The sequence below is a fragment of the Hyaena hyaena genome, unplaced genomic scaffold (assembly GCF_003009895.1).
Source record: "Hyaena hyaena isolate Hyena2069 unplaced genomic scaffold, ASM300989v1 scaffold_2115, whole genome shotgun sequence".
In the NCBI taxonomy this organism is placed as follows: Eukaryota; Metazoa; Chordata; class Mammalia; order Carnivora; family Hyaenidae; genus Hyaena; species Hyaena hyaena.
In genome coordinates, this window is record NW_024082742.1 from 63,095 (window position 1) to 70,778 (window position 7,684).

Sequence of the window (7,684 nt, forward strand, 5' to 3'; positions counted from 1 at the left end):
CAGCAACATGCAGAAGAATGAAACTAGATCATTTTATAACACCATACACAAAAATAAACTCAAAATGGATAAAGGACCTGAAAATGAGACAGGAAACCATCAAAACCCTAGAGGAGAAAGCAGGAAACGACCTCCTTGACCTCAACTGTAGCAATTTCTTACTTGACACATCCCCTAAAGCAAAAGAATCAAGAGCAAAAACAAACTATTGGGACCTCATCAAGATTAAAAGCTTCTGGGGGCGCCTGGGTGGCTCAGTCAGTTAAGTGTCCGACTTTGGCTCAGGTCAAGATCTCACAGTTTATGGGTTCGAGCCCCGCATCAGGCTCTGTGCTGACAGCTCAGAGCCTGGAGCCTGCTTCCAAATCTGTGTCTCCCTCTTTCTCTGACCCTCCCCTGCTCATGCTGTCTCTCTCACAGAAATAATAAAACATTAAAAAATATTAAAAGCTTCTGTTTATTTTTGAAAGAGAGAGAAACAGAGTGCAAGCGGGGAGGGGGAGGGACAGGGAGGGAAAAGGGGCATAGAGAAAGAGGGAGACACAGAATCCAAACCAGGTTCCAGACTTTGAGCTGTCAGCACAGAGCCTGACATGGGGCTCGAACCCACACACCGTGAGATTCATTATCTGAGCCAAAGTCAGATGCTTAACCGACTGAGCCAGCCAGGCACCCCTCCTGCCTTTTAGAATTTCTAAAACAGGGGCACCTGGGTGGCTTAGTCAGTTAAGCGTCCGACTTCGGCTCTGGTCATGATCTCACATTTCATGGGTTCGAGCCCCGTGTCGGGCTCTGTGCTGACAGTATCTCCTTCTCTCTCTGACCCTCCCCTGCTCATGCTCTCTCTCTCTCTCAGAAAGAAACAAAACATTTTTAAAAATTAAAAAGAAAAAAGAATTTGACTGGAGGAACTTAACAGAGGACCAACCGGGAGAAGAAGGGGGGAAATGGTGGGGTAAAGGGAGGGAGGCAAACCATGAGAGACTCTTGAATGCTGACAAAAACTGAGGACTGATGGATGTGGGGGGGAGGAGGGATGGGCATGGAGGAGGGCACTTGTGGGGATGAGCACTGGGTGTTATGTGGAAACTAATTTGACAATAAACTATTTGTAAAAAAAAAAAAGAAAAAAAAAAGAAAAAAGAAAAAAGAAATAAATAAAACATTAAAAATTTTTATTTAAAAAAAAAGAAAGAAAAAAGAATTTCTAAAAGAAAGAAGAGTTTACTGGATCTAAGTGAGGCAGCTGCTGGGACCCACACTCGCTCAGGAAGCAGACTTTAGTGTGGGGGATTCTCACATGAAGAATTATAGATCTTCATGACGAAAAACATTCCAGAAAGTCACAGACTCATGTCCTGTTTTCACCAGGCTCCAAACTTATGGGAACGTGGAGAGGTCTTACTCTTATCTTTCTGTTTGCAGTGTTTCCTGCAGGTTATTTGTTGCTGAAGCAGATGTACAGCGTGTGCTCGGGGCAGAGAAGTAGCCCTTGCTGGGAAGTCTGGTCTGGTCGTTCTCACCTTGGTCACAGAGACTTCCTGGGCACTCAGGAAGAGCCTTAAAGCTGAATACCTCCTGTATTTTATTGAGCCCAGTAACTTTATTGACTGTTCTGGTTTGTTTTTTTCCTGAGATATTTAAGAATGTTCTAGAACACTGTTTCGAACCGTCCAGATGGTTGTTTCAAGGCTCCAGACTGCCTCTCCCTGCAACTAGCCAATGGTGGACTGCAGTGAGGGCCAGACCCCAGGATCCCAAGGTGTGAGAATCTGTGAAGGGTGGTGACAGACATCCTCTGGCCTCTGGTGTTGAGGAGGTGCGACCCCTGAGGTTTCCATGCAGGCGACCCACAGGGTGGCTCTGACTCCACGGAGGAGCCTTCTGGGTGGAGGGACCCCACTACAAGGCCTAGTCAGAGCCAGCGTGGTGTGGCCAGTGTGGCCTCGGGAGTGACCGTGGGGTTTCTCTGAGGATTTCCAGCAGATGAACAGGGTTGGGGAGGGTCCAGAGAACGTCTTGGAAGGCCCACCATTGCCACCCTGGGCTGTGGGGTGCACGGGGAGGCGTGGGGTGGACAGGCGGGCCGTGGGCCCCAACCAGGCCATGCACAGTGGGCTGTGTGGTGCCCTCGGAGTGTGTAGGGCTTCACGGTGGAGCCTGCAGGGTTGGGGGGGGTTAGACATGAGGAGTGGGACAGAGCAACCGTGAGTGTGGGCGGCCACAGAGATGGAGCAGGGAGTGCTCAGGGACCAGCAAGCTCTGGGGAGCTTCCAGTGCCCAGGTGGCGTGTGGCTGTCTGGTCCACCCAGGGCCAGGACCATCGGCGAGTAAATGGCGTTTGAGCCGGAGGACCAGCGGGGGTTGTCGAGGGACGTATGCAGGGGGGTCAGGGGGGTTAGGACAGGACAAGTGCCGTCCCGGGGGCTTGGTCGGCAGCTGGGGGAGGGCGGTAAACGGCCACCGGCCACGGAGGAGAGGCCAGACTGCAGATACCTCCGCGGCCAGGAACGTGCCCAAAGATGAGGAGGCAGGAGGGAGCCACTTGTCTGCAGTTCACGGGCTTGGGTGTCCCGGAGCCATTAACCAAACCCAACTTATCTGGGACCCGACTTTGATTCCTCTGGTTCGAATGGTCTCCATGCTTTCAAACCATTTATTCTGAGAAACTCGATAAGTTTCCCTTAGGAAGACATCCAGTGAGTGTTTAAAAGTGACAGGCACACCAGGTGTGGAGAGCTGAGTCGATGCACATAATTATACGTGCAAAGAGACTGGCTAAGGAAGAGCCGGGCCCAAGGCCAGCCTTGGACACCAGTGTGCGTTTGGAGAGCTGGAAAGCGGTTCTCGGTTAGCAGGTCTTGAGGGGCTCCCACTCACATGCATTGGCCAAAAGCCTCAACATCCTCACTCTGGATGCTCTGGGAATTGGTGCTATCAGACTGGCTGCCACAGAGGACACAGGAAGGATGTCCCCAGGCCTCTGGCACTTCACAGGAATATGCTGGAACAAGGAAACAGCGCGAGAATCTCCAACTGCATCGAGGGACAGAGACGTCCATTTTGTATCTATTAAATGTAGGTAATATCTGTCTAATTAGCCCTATTGTAGGGGCACCTGGGTGACTCGGTTGGCTAAGTGTCTGACTTAGGCTCAGGTCATGATCTTGCGGTTCGTTCATGAGTTCAAGCTCCACATCAGTCTGTGCTGACAACTCAGAGCCTGGAACCTGCTTCAGATTCTGTGTCTCCTTCTCTCTGCCCTTGCCGCCCATAAATTTAAAAAACATTTAATAAATTAACTGGCCCTATTGTAGTTACATTCTCCTTTTACAAAATCTTGCATCTATGCATCTAGCCTACAAAGTGTGAAAAAAGCTCTAGAGAGTTGAAGAAAAGAGTTTGAATGATTCGCCATCAGAGGACAGAAAAGACATTTGAAAAATACAGTTAGGTGTTTCCACACACACCACATAAGTAGTTCTCTTACCAACCAGTCTTAAATGCAAATAGTCCTGTTTGTTGAGGTAACAGCATTCATGCAACAGAAAAGAAAATAGCACCATATAATCTGTAAGTTCAAATAAACATCCGTTCTTCTTTTTCTGTGATGGTGAACACAGGTCTGTGTGCACCTCTGCGCTACCTGTCCCAGCATGGCGCCATCTTTTGTTTGGTGTGACTATGTCCTCGTTGGCTGCCTGTGAGGACAGTCTCCCTGGGGACCCGCAAGCACGCAAGCAGGTGGGGGGGCAGCCTTTTCTAGTGTTCTGATCAAATTAGCAGAGGACCTCAGCTGGGGAAGCAGGTAGGGAGGCGGCCTCAGACTGGGGAGATGGGATGGGACCCACAGCATAGTCCCAGTGGGGGTGGTAGCTGGGACGCTCCTGCACCGGGACCAGTCAGGATGGGTGTAATAGAAGCCCTGCTGCACCAGCTTAATCCTCCCGTGTGAGAACAGAGGAATCTCTCAACACCACCGGGGGCCAAGTTTCCATGTATATTTTTGGCCTGCTGTCTTCAGTAGGTGGGCAAAGGAGCTGCTCACCTCTGGGCATCGCATCTGTATCCTATGATAGGCAGACAGCAAATGGCAAAGTACACTCTGGAAGCTCCCTTCTTCCCAAGTACCTCTCACTGGCTGCTGTGGATCCTGTGGCCACCCAGCTGCACAAGAGACTGGGCTGTACCAGGAAGTTGAGGGAGGAATGGCTATCAGCTGGGTGCTGGGGTGGCCTGCCCCGTGCAGACCACATGGTAAGGTTCTGTAGAAGCTAAGCCCAACAGCCTGCAGCCCCCTTAGCATGTGGCCACCAATTCAAAATGGTACCAGGGAGCATTGGGGTCATGACCCCTATGTGACCAGGCCTGGCCATGGAGAGTTGGGCTCACCTCCTGGGTGGTGGGAACCTCTGTGGATTGAGGTCCTGGGTGCTGTGCCAGTGAGCTGAAGAGTCCTGAGAGGTCCCTGCAGGTGAGAGTAGGGGAGAGCAGCAACTGCCTCAGGAAGGGTGACCGTGGTGAATCTGTGGGCCACCCTGAGGCTCCTGGGCTCAAGGATCGGAGAGGAGAGTGTCCAGGGGTGGGGGTCACTGTAAGGGCCTTCTCAGTGGTCAGTCTTGTGGGGCTGGGGAGTGAGATCTGGGGACTGTCGACTTCTGGAGGGTACGGGGAACGGGGCAGCCTCTTTCCTGGCCGCCAGTAGAGCAGTGCTCCCTGGCAAGGGTGTGTCCTCATCCAGGACTGCATGGGGGTCCCTGGGACGTGCCCCCAGGTCAGCTGCATCTGGGTCTGTGGATGGAGGGAGGGAGGTCTGCGTGCAGAACCTTGAGGGCACTGACCTTCGGGGCCTTCGTCCCCTGCCGGGGGCAGGACCGCCATCTTGTCGGTGTCCTACCCTGCTGGGGGCTCCGCGCTGAGGGTGCTCCTCAGGGCTTGGACTTTGCCCATCTGGGTCCTTGTGTGCCCCGTGCCCCTCCATCACCATCCGGGACCAGGGCTCCTGGCCACGGTGCAGCCCAGCCCTGTCTCGGGCTCCAGCTCGCTCCTGAGCCCTGCTGCAGGTCTCCAGGGGCCTCAGACTCCCGAGGCTGCCCCATCTGAGGCCCCCCGTCCTCCCAGGGGCACCCTGGCTAGCCCCTGGGTGCCCACCGCCAAGTTCTGGATGCTTCTCCTCTCCAACTGCAGCTAGAGTGCCCAGGCCTCCAGGAAGGGGCCCCGACTGACCCACACAGCGTCAACTGCACATGTGCAGATGTCTGCATACTCCCAGGGCTGCGTATGCCCGCTGTGCTGACATCCCAGGGCCTGGCTGAGTTCCCGGGATGATGAGTGAGTGAGTGAGTGAAGGGTTGTGGTGCTGGGAGTGAAGGAAGAAACACAGAGTTGACCAGAGGAGAGAAATTGCTGGGAAACCCATGGAGGGAATTCCAGCTTTAAGGTAAAGTACTTGAAAACCTCCCAGGCCTGAGTGCAGGGAGGGGTATGGAGGAGTGGGGCTGGGCGGGAAGGGGAGGCAGGAGGGGGTGTGCTGCCTGGAGCTTATCTGCTTCCTGCCTGGGGCGTGTGGTGCCGAGCCCCGGGCACCGTGCGGGAACAGGGTGCCTGGAGCCCCGCTGGCTGTGCACCCACGACCGGTGCTGGCCATGGGGCCCTGTGGGACGAGCCTCCACCCAGGAAGGGAGCCTTGTGAGTTGGGGGCTCCAGACCCTCTGGAGACTGGCTCACGGGTGACGGGTGGGTGGGTGCAGGCGGGGGGCCCTGGCTGCCCCGTGTGGACACGTCCGCAGTGCTGGCACGGGGCCTCTGGAGGACCCAAGGCTGTAGCTTGGAGGCTCCAGGGGGCAGGGTGCCTGGAAGACTGTCCCCACAGGGGAGGGCAGTGGGCTCAGCGGGAGATGGGCAGGAGGGGCACTGGTCCCTCTGGGGGCCTCCCCGGTGCTGCCTGCCTGGAGGCTGGCGGCTGACTGGCATCTCACGTGCTGGCCGCCAGCTGGGCACTGCTAAAGGGGCCTGAGGCCGGGGTGGCCTGTCCATCAGTGGCACCTGCAGGTCTGTTCCTGGGCAGCTCATGCCCAGCCAGCCTCGGCGGAGGGCAGAGGATAGGACTGCGCTCTGGGCACTGGCTCTGGATGGCTGGCCTGAGAGGTCACCCCTGGCCCAGGGCAACGGTGGGTCTCCCTGAGGGACACTGGGCTGGAGGGTCTGCTCTGAAGGGTGAGGACAGGGCCCAGCCCCCAACTGCTCAGCCCAGTCTCCTTTCCTAACCCTGAAATGGGGGTCCCCAGGGGGTATCCAGGGCAATCTGGTTACCCAAGGGGCCTGCGGACACCTCCTGCCTGGGGGTGGGCTCCCCTGTCTGACCACTAGTTCCAGGCTGGGCCCCCAGAGGCCACGGGGACAGTTTTGGCCACGACCAATGTCTCACTGTTAGTTGCCACCAGCCACAGTGACCCCGGGCTGCTCAGAGTTCTCCAGGCTCCTCCTTGGCTGTGGGGCCCCCACCAGGAGGGATGGGCTGCTGAGTGGAAGTCTCCCGTCTGGTGGGGCCTGTGGGCAGGTTTTATGAATGGCCTGAGGCACTGTGAGTCCACCCGCTACTACCCACCGTGCCTCAGGCCCGCACAAAATCCATCAAGGACCCCAGGGTGGGGAGGATGCATTGGGCAGCCCGTCTCCTGGGCCAGGACCCCTCCCCAGGCTGTCGCTGACTCCCTGAGCTGGGTGGGAAGACGCAGACCTCAGACCGGGAGGCAGGCTCCTCTGCTGGTGGACCCACTTGGGGGCAGGAGTTTCTGGCCTGGAGAGTATCACTGTGGGCCCAGCTCCCGCTATACCACCGTGACACAGACTGGCTCATAAACCTGACCTGCTGGGGGCTCTGCGCCTTCTTAGTCTTGTGTGATGGACGGGCGGCGGCTTCTCCACCATGGACACTCCTCCTGAGCTCTGCGGCCTGGAGTTCCAGTGCATAAGGGTCCTGGGGGCACGTTCAGCCCAGTCTGCTGTCCGATCGGGCCCCATATGGGTGGGTGGGCTCTGAGGCAGAGGCTAGCCTCCCCCAGCCCACACCGCGTGGAGCAGGGGTGCATCCTGAGCCCGGGTCTGGCGTGCTGCCTCCTGCTCCTTGCGCCCCTGGGCGCTTTGGGTCCATCCTGTCTGTAAGGGGTCTGCTGGCTGGTCACTGTCAGTGGGAGCGGCATTCCTGGGGGCAGAAGGGCAGAGGGCTCAAGGAAGGGCTTTTGGGTCTGTCCTGAGCCACCGTGGGGGTCGTTCCCCCATGAGAGGGTCCCATGCCGAATCTCCCCTCCCTCCTGTTCTCCTGGGGTGGGGGCGGAGGTGGGGGCGGAGGCATGTCACTCCCAGCCCAGCGCCCGCTGCACCAGCCTCAGCACCCCCTGCACCGGCAGTGCCCTGTACACCTGCCCTCCACATGGCAGGCGCAGGGTCACGGGTGCTGGGACTTGGGAGCACGGGCTGTGCCACAGGTGCTGGGGGGGATCGGCTCAGCTCTGGGGCAGGCTCCAGGCCTGAGCTGCCCCCACCCCAGCCACTGCCTGGTATTTGCCCTGCAGTGAGTAGCACCGTGTGGAGCCTGGCTCCCCATCCTCTGTGGCTTCCCCGCCCCCGAGGGATCATAGCACAGCATGAGGAGGGAGAGGGCGGGAGAGCTCAGGGAGCAGGA

General features: G+C 57.2%; 1 non-coding gene across 1 annotated transcript; it reads right to left on the reverse strand.

The window, feature by feature from the left end:
- Positions 1-585: 585 nt before the first annotated feature.
- TRNAQ-UUG lies at positions 586-671 on the reverse strand. The gene has a single exon. It is a non-coding gene; the product is annotated as a tRNA-Gln (tRNA).
- Positions 672-7,684: the final 7,013 nt, after the last annotated feature.